Source organism: Schistocerca serialis, chromosome 2 (genome assembly GCF_023864345.2).
Source record: "Schistocerca serialis cubense isolate TAMUIC-IGC-003099 chromosome 2, iqSchSeri2.2, whole genome shotgun sequence".
Lineage (NCBI taxonomy): Eukaryota > Metazoa > Arthropoda > Insecta > Orthoptera > Acrididae > Schistocerca > Schistocerca serialis.
Genome location: NC_064639.1, coordinates 737,769,351 through 737,785,396, shown reverse-complemented (window position 1 = coordinate 737,785,396; position 16,046 = coordinate 737,769,351).

Genomic DNA, 16,046 nt, shown 5'->3' with positions numbered 1-16,046 from the left:
TAATAGAGAACAAACAATGTATTTACCTTAATAGTCATAATATATATAGCAGTTCATGACAAATTACAAAACTCCGCCATCTCTCTCCCCACATCCACCACTGCTGGCGGCTCACCTCCAACTGCCCAACACTACAATGGCGAGTATTACAACAATGCCAACCAGCCACAGACTGCACACAGCACAGCCAGTGATTTTCATACAGAGCGCTACGTAACATTGCCAATAAGAAAACATAAACAGCCTACCTACTTACATAAGCTACAGATGGCTGTTAGGTCACGAATGAAAACTCCAGGTCTCCTCAGTTACCACCGTGAATGAGGGTGGGCATGTTTCCAATGTAACCATCATTGGTGCTCATCGAACCCAAGTGCTTAGTTTGATGATTATATTGCTCATCTACAGAAGCGTAATGTGGCTAGAATTATCAAGACTTTTAAAGAATATTTATTGTATTTCTCTATCATACATCTACATACTTACTCCGCAAGTACTAGTACCAATACTCGTAATTTCCTTCCCGTTCCACTCGCAAACGGGGTGAAGGAGAAACGACCCCCAATTTCTCTTATCTTCGTGGTCCTTATGTGAAACGTACGTTGGATGCAGTAGAATCGTTCTGCTGTCAACTTCCAATGCAATTTCTCTACGTTTACTCAATAGTGTTTCGCAAAAAGAATGTACTACTTCAGATTCATTCTAATTAATACTAATTAATAGTAATTAATACTAATTAATACTAATTCGGATTCAGAGATTCTCATTAGAGTTCACGAAACATCACCTTAACATTCGCGCGTTGGTCAAACCTACCCGTAAGAAGTCCTGCAGCCTGTCTGAATTGCTTCAACGTCTTCTGTTAGTCTGACTTGATGGTGGTCCCAAACACTCAAGCAGTGCTCAAGAATGGATTGCACTAGTGTTGAGTGATCGGTGTCCTTTCGCAAAATTCTTCCAATAAACCGATGCCGACCATTCCCCTTCCCTACTACCGACTTTACGCACTCGTTCTTTTTCATATCGGTCTGTAACGTAACGACTAAATATTTAACGGATATGACTGAGTCAAGCAGCAGTACTAATACTGCATTCGAACATTATATGATTGTTTTTCCTGCTTATCTGCATTAACTTACATTTGTCTACATCTAGAGCAATTTTGCGTAACCTCCTCCAGTCACTCAGCGATGACACCTTACTGTACACCTCAGCATCATCAGAAAATAGCCACAAATTGCTGCTCTCCCTGTCCGTTAGATCATTGGTGTTTACAGAGAAAAATAACGGGCATATCAGACTTCCATGAGGAGCTCCTGACGATACCCTGTCTCTGATGCGCTCTCGCCCTCGAGGACAACGCACTAGGTACTTTTACTTAAGAAACCTTCAAGCCACTCACAGATCTGGGAACCTATTCTGTATGCTCAAACCTTCGTTAAAAGTCTGCAGTGCGGCGCAGTGTCAAACGCTTTCCGGAAATCTAGGAATATGGAACTTGCCTGTTGCCATTCATCCGTGGTTCGCAGGACATTCTGCAGGGAAAGGGCAAGCTGAGTTTTGAACGAACGATGCTTTCTAAATTTGTGCTGATCTGTCGACAGAAGCTTTTTCCGGCTTAACTAAATCTGTTAAATTCGAAATAAAGAATTCTACCTGTGGTAAACTTATGAAGAACAGAGAGTGTAATATTCCACCTTTCGAGTAATCACTAAACCCGCGTATGCCACCTAGCGTCACCGGGTGGCAGGTTAAGAATCTTAGCGGTTGTAGATGGACGGATTTGTGCTGAAGAACAGTGACAACGGCAAGTAAGGGCATAAAGAGTCCGGCTGCTACCGGTGTGACACCACGCCAGCGACTGCTGAAGGCGTACTCTAGGGCACTTTTTTGCTGGGGGCGAGAGAGTGCAGTTATCCCATGACGACGGTTGACACGGTAACGGGTCAGCGATATCACCTGCTGCTTTGATGAGGGCCAAATCACATTGACAGGAAAACACTGCTATAACCAAATTTGTAGTAACCACAACCTACAGCGGGAACGCCTTGGGCTGCGGATCGGAGCCGCCAGGTGGGGAAGCCGCCGGCGGTGGAGCACGCACCACAGGGTAAACACAGGACGAGGCGGACGACAGACCAACGACAACTGACAACAACCGACCACGACTGACTATGAGCGACACAACAAGGAAGAGATAAACAACGGAGGCTTGTGGGAACCACAACACCAAACACCAAACGTAAATCCACTCGGAACCAGAGCCAGGCAAATGTCAACAACGAGCAACGACCAGAACGCAGTACCGCCGAGATAGAAACGAAATCCAGAGCGAGTACCAGACTGGCTGGACTAGGACAGAGCGGGTCCCTAAATACGAAAACGGAGGGAGCGGCTATTGGCCGCTGTCTGCACGTGACTAAGCGGTGGCGCCCTCGCTGCGCGGAATAGCCGCCGCGGAGGCGGAGCCCTCTTTGGGCTGACCACGTCCATTTCTTCTGCCGCGTGTTCGACTTCCGCGGCGGAAGGTACTAGAAAATTGAAGAAAAATATGGAGTACATTGGTATAAAACGTACTCTCATAATTTGACCCACAAACATTTCAAATTCTGGTCCCCCGCCTGAGTATTTAAGTTCTGTTGCAGTTTCTAACGCAGTAATAAGTAGCTTATTTGATCAATTTTTGATATGGGTTTTTCTTTATTCAGCTATTACTGCGTTGTGTCGAATGACTCTGTTGTCATTCATCTTTGATTCAGTATCAATATATATTAGGTTCTGTTAGTGTCTAGGTGAGAGGCTTCTCCGGCGGTACACCGAAAGGTTGCCGCCCTTCGATAGTGCAATTCCAGCGCTTATCGAAGTGCTAGGTGTTCCAGGTGCCAGCCAGCCCAGCAGAGCCACCGCGGTCCAGCAGCAGCAGCAGCAGCAGCAGCAGCCGCCGTCCCGTTCCCGGTCCCGGCCTGCAGCAGCGGTCCCACCGGTAGCCAGCCAGCCAGCCAGCCAGTCAGCCAGCCAGCCAGTCCTCCTCCTGTGGCAGCAGCAGCAGCAGCAACGGTCCAGCCAGCAGCAGCAGCCCCGGCCCCGTCCGCGGCAGCAGCAGCTGCGGCGTTCCTGCCGCCCGCCGTCGCCGTCGCCGTCGCCGTCGCCGTCCGACCCTGGTCGTCCGATCCTGGTCTTCGTTCGTCTGCGTCTTCGTCTTCGTCTGTTCCCAGTTTGTGTCCTTTCCTTTTCGTGCTGTGCGTTTTTTCTCCCTGTCGTCATGTCCGCCCCCACCACCACCGCCACCACTACCACCCCCACCATCGTCTATACCTCACCTTCCGCCGCCTCCACTACTATAACTTGGTGTGCCCAGTCACACCCCCCTCCTTCCATCCCACCTCTCTTCACTCTCCCTTCGCCCTCGCTGTTTGTCGCCCCCTCTCCCCCTTCTTCCTCTCGCTCCTCTCGTTCTGACCCTTTCCCCCCACTCCCCCAGCCTGTCACTGCAGCTCCGGCTAGGGTGGTGGCCCGTCGGGCCACTGCCCACGCCCAGCTCTCGCCGTCGCCTTCGCCATCACCGCCACCACCGTCATCATCGTCGCCGTCACCATCGCCTTCGCCTTCGCCTTCACCGTCACCATCTCCGGCGCCGACTGCTGCGTCCACGCCGGGACCTGTCCCTTCTCACCACATCCCCATCGCTCCCGTCCCTCATGTAACCACCCGCCCTTCTGCCGCCGTCAAACGCCCTAGTGGCACCCCCACCTCCTCCGCTCCCAAAAAGGCCCCGCCCCGACCTCCATCTCCCCCCCAGGGTGCCATGGATGTCTCCCCGCCTGGCCCTGCTCCCACCTCCTCCTCCTCCTCCTCCTCCTCATCCCCCCCCCCTGTTTATACAAATATCTCCTGTCCCATCCCGATCCTTCCTTTCTTGAGGCCCGGAACCTCTCCCTCCTCCTCCGCCAACATTTCCCTGGTGCCCCCATCTCTCTCCTTACTCCCAGACGGGATTCTGTTCTCATCTCCTCCCCCAGCCCGACCCTCCATACTGACATCCTCTCCCATCTCCCCGTCACCCGTTTTGGTCCCAACGCCTCCCATACCCCTGCTCCTTCTCCATCTCCTACCCGCCAACCCCAACCCCCGCGTCGCCCGCCGACCCTCACCGCCATGATCACGCGGCTCAGTCTGTCGATCACGGAGGAGGAGGTGTTGGCGGAGCTCAAGGCCCATCCCACACTGGAGGTGCGGGCGGTCCGCCGCATTTTCAACATGGCCGGCCCCACCCGCCTTATGCGGGTTTTCTCTGAGGACGCCCCGTCCATTGACCGTCTCCTGAAGGAGGGTGCCCTCCTCTTCCATCAGCGGTACAAGGTCGACCCCTCCCGTTCCCCTCCTCAATCCCTGCGCTGCCAGAGGTGTCTGCACTATAATGCGCACCCCACTGCTGAGTGCCGCGAGGCCCTCACCTGCCCGCATTGCCAGCAAGCACACTTCCTCCAACAGTGCCCTAACCTCCAATCCCCTCCTTCCTGTAATACCTGCAATCTCCCTCATCCCACCTACTCCCAAAAGTGTAAAGCCCGACCCCCTCCAACCACTCCTGAACTCACCGTACCTGTCCGTCCTCTGGACGCCCCCACCCCTCCTGGCAATTCCCTTCGTCCCCCACCCACCGCTGAGGACATAATTAGGTTCCTCACCATCGTCCTCCAGAATGTTCATCCCTTTCAGCGCCCCCACACCCTCCAACAGATCTCCCTCGCCGCCCGTTCCATTTTTCACCTTAAAATGTACACCACCTATTCCAACAACCAGGCCCATTTCACCTTCTCCCGTCTTGACACCCTCGTCTAAATCCCTGTCATGGCGCGACAGCACCGTATCCTTTTCAACAACATCCGCTCCCTTCCCGCCAACAAGAACCTCTTCCTACACACCCTTGCTACCCACCGTGTGGATGCCTTCCTCCTCAATGAAACCTTCCTCCAACCCCGCCACTCCATCCACACCTCCCCCTATCTCCTCCACCGCTCCAATAATCCCCTCCCAGTTGCGCGTGGCGGAGAGGCCATTGGTCACCACCGCCAGATCCCCGTTCGGCTCCAACCTCTCCTTCCTGACCCCACCGAACACCTGATCCTTAGTCTCTTCTTCCCCGGCCTTACCATTACCTGTGCCACAATCTATGTCCGCCCCAACGCCCCTCTTCCTTTCGACTTCCTCTCCCACATCGACCGTACCTTCTCCTCCTACGTGATCGCCGCCGACCTCAACATCCATAGTCGCTCCGCTGCCCAGTTACGGCGGTGGCATCGGTTCCTCTCCTCCCTTCACGGTGACCTCATCCCCATCCCCCAGCACACCCGTCCCGAATCCCTCCCTATGTTCTTCTCTCCTCCCCCAACCTCCTTGGTCGCATTACGGTGGATGTCCTGGAGCCTATTGGTAGCGACCATCTCCCTGTCCTCCTCACCGTTTCAGACGGTCGTCGCCCCCGACCTGACCCTCGTAATGACCCTCCCCCTAAGTACATCCATGACTATTCCCGTGCCAATTGGACTGCCTACCGGGATACCCTTTCCACCCAGGTCGATAGCCACCCTCTCACCTATCGCCTTCCCGATGATGTCACCCGTGCCGCCTCCTTTCTCCAGCAGACCTTGTCTGAGGCCGTGGAGGCCCACGTCCCTACTGTTGCCATCCACCCCCACCGTCCTACCTTACCCCCACAGGCCGTCCTCCTCCTCCGTGAATCCCGTCGTCTCTACCGTGCCTTCCTCCGCACGCGTGACCCGGACACACTACGACGCCACCGGCAACTCCAGCGACACATTCGTAATTTGCTCGCGGCTAAGAAACGCTGGGACTGGCGACAGACATGCACCCGTATAAATGCTACCCTCCCTATAAACTCGTCCAAGTTTTGGTCAGCCTTCTGTCGCCTTACCGGAACTAAGCCCTCCCCCTACTATCCTCTTCTCCATGATGATCACCCCTTCCCTGACGCCCTTAGTAAGGCTAACCACTTTGCCTCCTACCTGTCCGATGTGTTTTCCATCCCCGATGATCCCCAGTTCGACTACTCCCTCTTCCCGGATATCCACGATCGAACTGACACCTCTGTCCCTCCCCTCGCTCCTGGTTTCCAGTACTTGGACAACATTGCACACACGGACCTCAATACTCCTATCACTACACAGGATCTCATTGCTACACTCCGCACAAAACGCAACACCACTCCTGGTCACGATCGTGTCACCTACCATCACCTTCGTGAAGCTCCTGTCTCTTTTCTCTCCACCCTGGCCAGGCTCTACAATGTAGTCCTGTCCACTGGGTACTACCCCGACCTGTGGAAAACCTCTCGTATCCTCATGTTCCTTAAACCTGGCAAACCGCCGTCCGCCGTCTCCTCCTACCGTCCCATCAGCCTTACCTCGGTCTTCAGCAAGGTCCTGGAATCTATCCTCACCCAACGCATCCACCAGCATCTCCGCCAGCACCGCCTCCTTCCCATTACCCAGTGTGGCTTTCGGCCGTCCTTCTCTTCCGACGATCTTCTCCTTCACCTCACTCATCTCCTTTCCGAACAGCTCAATTCCCGTCGCTCCGCAATCTTCCTCTCTCTTGACCTCGAACGCGCTTATGACCGCGTATGGCATTCCAGTCTCCTCTTCAAGCTCCAAACCTTCGCCCTTCCCATTAACTACGTCCGTCTGATCGGTTCCTTTCTCTCCCGCCGTCCTTCCTATGTCACCATCCATAACACCGATTCCTACACCTTTTTCCCCTCCGCCGGTGTGCCCCAAGGCTCCGTCCTCTCCCCCCTTCTGTACCTGTTGTACACGGCGGACATGCCACCGCCGTCACCCCCCATCCACCTTCTCCAGTTTGCCGATGACACCGCCTTCCTTGCCCTTGCCCCCACCCTGCAACGCTCCCAACGCCTTCTCCAATCCCATCTTGACCGGTTCACCGCTTGGTGCAACCAGTGGTTGCTCAAGGTCAATCCTTCCAAAACCCAGGCGATCATTGTAGGCAAAACCACCCCTTCCTTCCGGCTCCTTGATTTCTATCTCACCGTCTATGGCCGTCCCATCGGCCTCACTCCCACCCTTAAGTACCTTGGCGTCACCCTCGCCGTCGCCTCTCCTGGACCCCCCATCTCCGGACAATCCAAGCCAAGGCACCCTCCCGCCTCCGTCTCCTCAAGCTCCTTTCCAGCCGCACGTGGGGTCTGGACCCCTCCACCATCCTCCACACCTATAAATCCCTCATCCGCCCTATCCTTTGTTATGCCCATCCAGCATGGATCTCCGCTCCCCCTACCTTTTATAAATCCCTCCAAATCCTGGAACGCCATGCTCTCCGCCTCGCCTATCGCATCCGTCTCCCCTCCCCCACACGGATCCTGTATGATCTCATCCCCTTCTCCCATCTCCTCCTTTTCCTTGAAAGGATACGGATCCTGTACACCTCCTGTAAACTTGATCCTCCTCACATGCTCGTCTCCCCGCTCCTCTCCCACCCCCGCCCGCTGCCGTGCCTGTATTCCCACGTCCCGCCCGGTTTCCATCTCTCCACCCTCCTTACCCTCTCCCAAGGTGGCTTCCGCCAGCTCCCTCTCCCTGATGATGCCCTCCTCCCCTCCATCTACCCCACCTACCAACTTTGATCCTCCCACCCTCCTCCTGTACCTACTCCCCTGGGCACCCTCCCTCCCTTCTCTCCCTTTTCCCTCCCTCCTCCTTTTCTCCCCCCTCGTCCCCCGGGCCTCCCTTCCCCTGTCCCTATCCTCCTGTCCCCGTCTCCTAAGCCGTGGCATCCTCTTTTCTTCCCCTCTCCCCCTCCTCACCCCTGTTCACCTCTTGGCAGGTCCCCGGACTCGCACACGCTCAGTGGACATTCGCGCGCCGGAGATCACCGCCATCAGTGTATCGTGTGTGCCGTCATGTTTAGTGTTCAGTTTCGCCGTCACGCTCCATTGTTCACCAGTGCCATTGTCTTCTTCAGTGTTTGTGCGTCGGGTCTCCAGTTCGTAGTGTGGATTGTCATCAACTGTGAACGGCTTCTTGTGCTTTTATGTTCTTGTGTCTCCTGTTTTTTCCCGCCGTTTACTAAATGATGTCTCTTCTCTGTTTATCTCCATGTACTCCCTTCGGCTGAAGAGCGGCGTATTGTGCCGCTGCCAGCCTACCTGGTTGTTCAGGTGTCAAAATAACAATAAAGTAAAAAAAAAAAAAAAAGTCTAGGTGAGAAATGTCCTAAGGAACGATTAAGCAAACAATTTCAATAATATTGTATTGTTGGGATATTACATAAGTGGCCTATTTACATAGCGTGCTTCTGCTCTGCCGCATTTGTTTAGTGAACACACGAGTGGTATAAACAACTACTCGTATGTCCGATTCAGCATTGTGCGTTAAAAGCAAGTCCCTAGAAACTCGTTACGTTCCAAATGACGATCATGTTGCAAACTGTGTACAGCTGATTAGTAAGTAGGTCTCAATCTGAGAATGTGGAGTAATATCTGAAGCCTGAAATTTTGAAGGTAAAATCAGGTGAAGAATTCAGAATAGTAACTTCTGGAAATGGAACAGAAACAAGTAGAAAAGAGAGGAAACTGATCTAATGAACGGTGAAGGGAGTCAGAACGATGAAAACGGAAACTACTCGTATTTCTCTGATTGGTGCAGATCCAGAACAGACAGCTCCAAGTTAACGTTTAATAAATGCAACAGGGTCATTCCACTCTAAATCTGGTATGAATAAAGAGTATATAGGGTAAAGTAGATGTACTGAATATGAAATTAGGTTATATCAAAACAGACAAATATTCTGCAATCAGAAATAGGTATATTCAAATCAGAGCTTAATGCCAGTATAGATAGATCCAAAACACAAATAAAGTCAAGAAAGACAAAAATAAAGTCAAAAATGAATACTTTTCAGACAGAGACTTTTCACCTCTTTCTGCATTAAATGACAGATGAAACGAGAACCAGGTTTGAAATAAGTGACCGCTAAATACCATAAATGTTACAGAGACTGATGCCATCAGAAAACCAATTAAGGAAACGGGCACTCAAATGACAGAAGTAGAAGAAAAGATAGGGAATCAAGTGAAGGATATACGCTCTAAGACAAAAGAAAAAAAGGAAAAACGCAACAAAAGGGATTATCCGAACGGGACGGAAATCGGCAGATATGATGTACATATACAGACAAATAGATGATTACATATCAGAAAAATTGGATTGTTTGTACACAAATTGAGTACGTCAGTAACACGCTGGTCCATCTCTGCTCCTTGGGGTGATGGAGATCCTTCTGAGGGGTATCGTGCCAATTGGCGCGTTAGATCGTCAAGATCCAGAACTGGTAGGAAGGCCCTGCCCGTAATGCTCCAAACTTTCTCACTAGTGGAGAGATCTGGCGACTTTTCAGGCCAAGGCAGAGTTTGGCAAGCACGAAGACAAACAGTAGAAAGTCTCTCCGTGTATCTTGCGCAAATGGAAGCCAAGGATGCCTTGCCATGAAGGGCAACAAAACAGGGTGGGTGCAGATCATCGTCGACGCACCGCTGTGCCATGTGTGTGGTTGCAGATGACAGCTACAGAACGGACATTATTACGCCGGCGAAACCCCATGAAGCATGAAGCTACAAGTCTTCCTAATTTTCTTAACTGCCCCCCCCCCCCCTCGCTCCATATTTTTCCTCCTGATCTTCTAAATATTTTCCCTTATACATGTCATTCGCAGATGGCGTTGCATCCGCAGCCTTATTAGTTTTTCTTTTTCATGTGCAGTGCCTCTGTAGCCATTTGATAATCATATAAATGTAAAAATGTGGTTAAGCCGAGTGCTTACGGCAAGTGGGAAATCCAGGTTCGAGTCCTGGTCCAGCACAAATATTCAGTGTCGTCATTCCATTCTCCAGTAGGAGGTTGCCCCTATTCGCAACAGCGAATACATTTCCTGTAGCTGATAACGCTGTCTTAGACGAGAGCGCTGGATCTCCGTATTCTTCGCAGTGATCTGTCAACGTCTGACGCCGTTCAAACCTATTATATATGTGACCCCGTAACGCACTAAACACTAACAATGCTAATGCATCATGGTGGCCATTCTGTCACAGTGTGTTGGAAGTTAAAATTTTACATACCCCCTATCATGGGTACGTGTACGAAGTTACATCGTCATTCGAAACTGTCTTCGGGGTGCTTCATTTTTTTTCTTTTTCAGGCACATATTTAATATTATGCACCAATACTTCGCAGCAGATGAAAGAGAGTGTCGCGCCGGTCTTTCCGAGTGAATGAAACGCGTGCTCACCACGCCAGAGATGAAACTGCAATCAAAGCAGTGATTGAGATCTGGTGGCTCTCCTCCAAAAGACTAACTCGATTTCGTCTACTGGAAAGGCCATGGACCCTGATTCCTGCGACTTCTTGATAAAGCAACTTATTTGAGATATTATTGTGCAACATATGAGAACATGAAAGAAATATATTTCAGTTATGTCAGTAATACCAAGTTGCCTGCCCGTTTAGCCGTTTGGTCTAACGCACTGCTTTCTGGGTGGGAAGGCCTGCCGGTCCCCGGCACGAATGCGTCCGGCGGATTAGTGTCGAGGTCCGGTGTGCCGGCCAGTCTGTGGATGGTTCTAAGACGGTTTTCGATCTGCCTCGGCGAATGCGGGCTGGTTCCCCTTATTCCTCCTCAGTACCACTATGTCGGCGATTGCTGTGCAAACTTTTTCTCCACGTACACGTACACCAAATTACTCTACCACGCAAACATTGGGGTTCCACTCGTCTGGCGTAAGACGTTCCCGAGGGTGTCCACGGGGGGCCGAACCGCACAATAACCCTGGGTTCAATGTGGGGCGGCGGAGGGGTGAGTGGACTGCTGTATTCTGTTGTGGGGTTGTGTACCATTGAGGACTACGGCGATGACCAAACCCCTCCGTCGTTTCTAGGTCCCCAGTTGCATACAATACAATACCAAGCTGAGAGATTCCCCCCTTACTAACTGCAATCAGAAACGTCTGAGTGGTAAACACCTAACTGGGGAACTGCTTGAGTATGAGACTATAAAGATCTGTTGAGTACAGCTCTACTACAAATGTCTTTGTAATCCCATTGCTCCTGTGACGCTTCTTCCCAATGAATCGGAGAGAAAGGCATCAGTTATCGTCTGTTTGCGAAGATTTTCCTATTGACAAGTCGTGAGACTGGTCGTTGATTCCACACCGTAGTGGTCACCGTTTGGTCCCATTTCCGGCGTGGCTTCATTGTAGATCAAGAAGTCTCAGAGTTCTGTGAACATGTTAGGCAGCAAGAAGTCATAAAACCTGAGGAATGTGCCGTTTGCTTCTCAACAAGGTGCGTATTACTCCAGATGCCTTTCCTTAAATTTACCTTACACCTTAAGTTGCTCAGAGGAAACAAGCAAGCATAGCCGGATACTTGTTCTTTGGACTGTACACTAGTAGTGCTTACTACCCAAGCAGCTGAACCTAGCTGCATATAATAATACGCAATCGCCTGAAATTACAGAAGACTTTTGTAAGCTAGGAGAAAATTTTTATTTTAATCTGGTGAAATTAGAATTGATTCCTGCTTGACCTTGTCACGCACACACTGTTTTATGCGGCTATGTGAGATGTGTCACGTAGAATCAGAAGAAACAGAAATTAACATTTGGTACGAGAAGAGAGAAATTTCCTGTTCTCAACGATATCAGCAGCACAGAGGACGTGTAGGCTAATCGACACATATCACCTCCGAAACCATCGCTGTCGGAAATTTTCTGATAAAAAGCGGAGTAAAAAACACCTCTGTGATGTCGCGTGTCACAGCAGAGCGGCCGACGCAGTTTATCTGCTGCCATGGCAGGCGGTATCGCTGCATGGTCCCCGTGTGACGCTGATGTCATTTCGTTTTATGGACCGAAAGCTGTGCAACTGTTCCAGGCCGATTTTTTATCCGATAAACACAGGACTGCTGCGTGTCACGCTCGACGCTGAACACAGCTGACTTGATATGGTTTATCCTTAGCCGTTATCATGATATCTTTCCGGCTTCTCTGTGGGCTCCACAGTGTGCGTAATAGGAACCACATAATCAATGTCTGAAAGAATTTTACTTTTATATTGGTATATCCTTATGGCAGGAAAATTTGCAGTGTCAGTATGCAGTCACTATCCTCAGTGAAAGGAGAGAAGAATTGCATTGTCCGTTGTACGAAAACTCTGATGAGCACACGCTTTGAATTGTGCGTAAACCGAAAAAAAGATGAAAGTAATGAGGAATATCTGAAGTGAGAGAAGCTAAAACCTTAACTTGAAAATTGGAGAGGACGCATGAATTCTACTTTCTTTGAATTAAAACTACGCATGACGGATGAAGCACGGAGGACATAACAAAACATAATATAAAAATATCTGCAGTGCAGACGCCATTTCTAGCAGGAAGGTAGCGTCTTTAAATTACGCCGTAGGAAATACTGCGACCAGCCAACTGATTCAAGTACCTGGGTGTAACACTTTTTAGGGATATGAAATGGAATAATTACATAGGTACATTTGTGGGTAAAGCAGGTGGTAGACGGCAGTTTATTGTTAGAATACTGGGGAACTGCAATCAGTCTGATAAAGAGGTTGCTTACAATTCACTCAAGTGACCAGTTCTAGAATATTTTTCAAGTGTGTGGCAAAAAAAAAAAAAAAAAAAAAAAATGGTTCAAATGGCTCTGAGCACTTTGGGACTTAACATCTATGGTCATCAGTCCCCTAGAACTTAGAACTACTTAAACCTAACTAACCTAAGGACAGCACACAACACCCAGCCATCACGAGGCAGAGAAAATCCCTGATCCCGCCGGGAATCGAACCCGGGAACCCGGGCGTGGGAAGCGAGAACGCTACCGCACGACCACGAGATGCGGGCAAGTGTGTGGGATCCGTGCCAAATAGCACTAGTAGGGGATGCTGAACATATAGATTGAAGGGATTTTACTGTATCGTTACTAGTTTCGGGCCTGAGTCCATCGTCAGATGGTAGCGTTGACTTCTTTCCAAGTTTTACATTTGTGTCTTGATGAAAAGCCCTCCATTACATATTAAAAGACAGAGGTTTGAAGATCAACCTCTGTCTTACTATATGTGAAGGACGGCTTTACATCAGGACACAAATGTAAATCTTGAAAAGAAGTCAACGCTACTATCTGCCGATGGGGCCGGGCCCGAAACTGGCAATGGTACGATAAAATCATTTCAAAAAACTTGTGGCAGGTTGCTGTATGTCCTACAGTGTAAATTAAGAAAACAGCTGAGGTGTTCCCTAATCAAAATGGATAAAATGATTCTACCGAGAATGGCGTGTGAAGCTACTGTGGTTGCGTCCTAGAGCTACCGCGATAAGTGTGGAGTTTGGAGAGCTCATTCTTATATGCAAGCATTATTTATTAAAACTTCCACACAAGTGGTTGTTGTTGGCATCTCAATGGTGCGTGTGGTCATCCAGGCAGCGGAGTACTGTCCCAGGACAGCTTCCAGTAGCGTGCTGGACTCCATTGCGGCGGTGTGTACTTTAGGCAGCAGAGGTTCTGCGTCAGTGGAGGAGCAGCAGCAAGCAAGGCAGCCACTCTGGTGCAAAGAAGACATACCCGTCAGCCGACGGGCTGAACGCTGGACAGCAAGTCAGGAGCACAGGTGCCATGCGCCGAACACAGGATCCTTGGAGTCGCCTGGAATGCCGAACGAGGACACCTCAGAGATCACTCAGCGGCATCTTCTCGACGGCCGAACGATCAGGTCTGTCGGTGGCTAATGATGATGGTTGATGATTCTCGCATTTTTCGGCTCTTGCAATCTTCGAAATAATTTGAATGATGTTTTTCCGAAAGTCAGATGGTCCCATATGTTCTACACAACGACGTGAATAGTCATTGCCACTCCCCCCAATGCTTTTAGAAATTCTGGTTGAAACTTATCTACCCTTTCTGCCTTATATGATTCTAAGTCTTCCAAGGTTCTTTCAGTTTTTGATTCTAATCTGAGTTCCTTATATCTTCAATATTAACTCTTGTTTCTTCTTCGATCACGTCACCAAACACATCTTCCACCTTGTAGAAGCATTTAGTGTACTCTTTCCAACTATGCGCTCTTTCCTCTGCATTTAACAGTGGAATTATCGTTACACTCTTTATATTACCGCCCTTGCGTTTTATTTCGCGGAGGTTGTTTGACTTGTTTATATGCCGCGTCCGTGCTTCCGACAATCATTTCTTTTCCGATTTCTTCACACTTTTCATACAGCCATTTTGTCTTAGCTTCCCTGAGTTTTCCATTTATTTCTTTCCTAAGTGGCTTGTATTTTTGTAATCCTCAATTTCTTTGAGCATTTTTGTACTTCCTTCTTTCTTCGATCTGCTGAAATAATTCATCTTTTCCCGTGGTTTCTTCACATTTGCCTTCTTGCAATTACGATTTTCTTTCCAGCTTCTGTGACTGCCCTTTTAGAGATGTCAATTTCTCTTCAACTAAACTACCTACTAAGGTATTCATTATGACATTATCATAGCCTCAGAGAACGTAAAACATATCTCTTCATTCCACATCTTTGAGCATTTGATTCATTCTGACTAGCCTCTTAAACTGCACCCTACTCTCTACCATTACTAAATTGTGTTCTGATACTGTATCTACTTCTGGGAACGCCTTCCAATCCAGTATTTGATTCCGGAACCTCTAACGATGATGTAATCTAACTGAAATCTTCTCCTAAATCCCGGCCTTTTCCAAATAATCTCCTCCTCTTGTGATTTTTGAACATACTTGTAATTTAATGCATAACTCAATTAGTCTTTCTCCTTTTTCATTCCTAATACCAAGCCCATATTCTCTCGTAACCTTATTTCTACTTCTTTCCCTACAACCACATTCCATTCCCCCATGATTACTAGATTATCATCTTCCTTTACGTACTGAATTACCTGTTCAATATCCTCTTAATCGTACTCTGTCTCTTCATCTACGGCTTGCGAAATTGGTTTGTTACCTGAATTATTGTTGTCGGTGTTGGTTTTCTGTCGATTCTGATGAGAACAATCCTATCACTGAAGTGTTCACAGTAACTCACTCTCTACCATACCTTCCTGTACATAACGAATTCTACTTCCCTTATACCATTTTCTGCTGCTGTTGATATTGCCCAATACTCACCTGACCAGAAGCCCTTGTCTTCTTCCTATTTTACTTCACTGACCCGCCAATATGTCTAGAGTGAGCCTCAGCATTCCACTTTTCAGATTTTCTAGCCTCCCTACCACATTGAAACTTCTGACATTCCACGCTCCGACTCGTAGAACGTTATCCTTTGGTCAGTTACTCGATCTGTTTCTCATGGTCACCTCCATCTTGGCAGTCCCCTCCCATAGAACCGAATGAGGGACTATTCCGGAATTCTTTTCAATTACAACCAGCATGTCCTGTGGATACACGTTAAGTGTCTTTAGTGCAGTGGTTTCCATTACCGTCTGTGCCATGCTCTTGATCATTCCTGATTTTTCCGCCTTTTGGGGCGGTTTCCCACCCTAAGGGCAAGAGAGTGACCTAAATCTCGGTCCGCTCCTCTACCCTCTTTGACAAGGCCATTGGCTGAATGAATGTGAGTTTTAATGCCACAAGTCTTCTGCAGCCATTACTGAAGTGGGACCTTGGGGGTTTTAATTATTAATCTCCTTATAGTTGCAGAAGCAACCTGTCATATCTTTACTGGAACTATGCATCAGAATATTCCAATACAGACATGACGCGTTGCTTACGCAACCACATAAATCTGATGATAATCCAAGTAGTTGAAAACTAGTTACATTGTAAAAACAGCAGTAGTGAGATTGAAAAATAAATTATATACACAGTTGAGGCACATTAATGTGACAACTGCCTATATTCGATGTCAATATGCATTTAACAACTCACAGACTGCAGGTGGCAGCACTAGCAATCTATACTATTCGTGTGGCACCGTAGTTAAAGTATATCGTGCGTG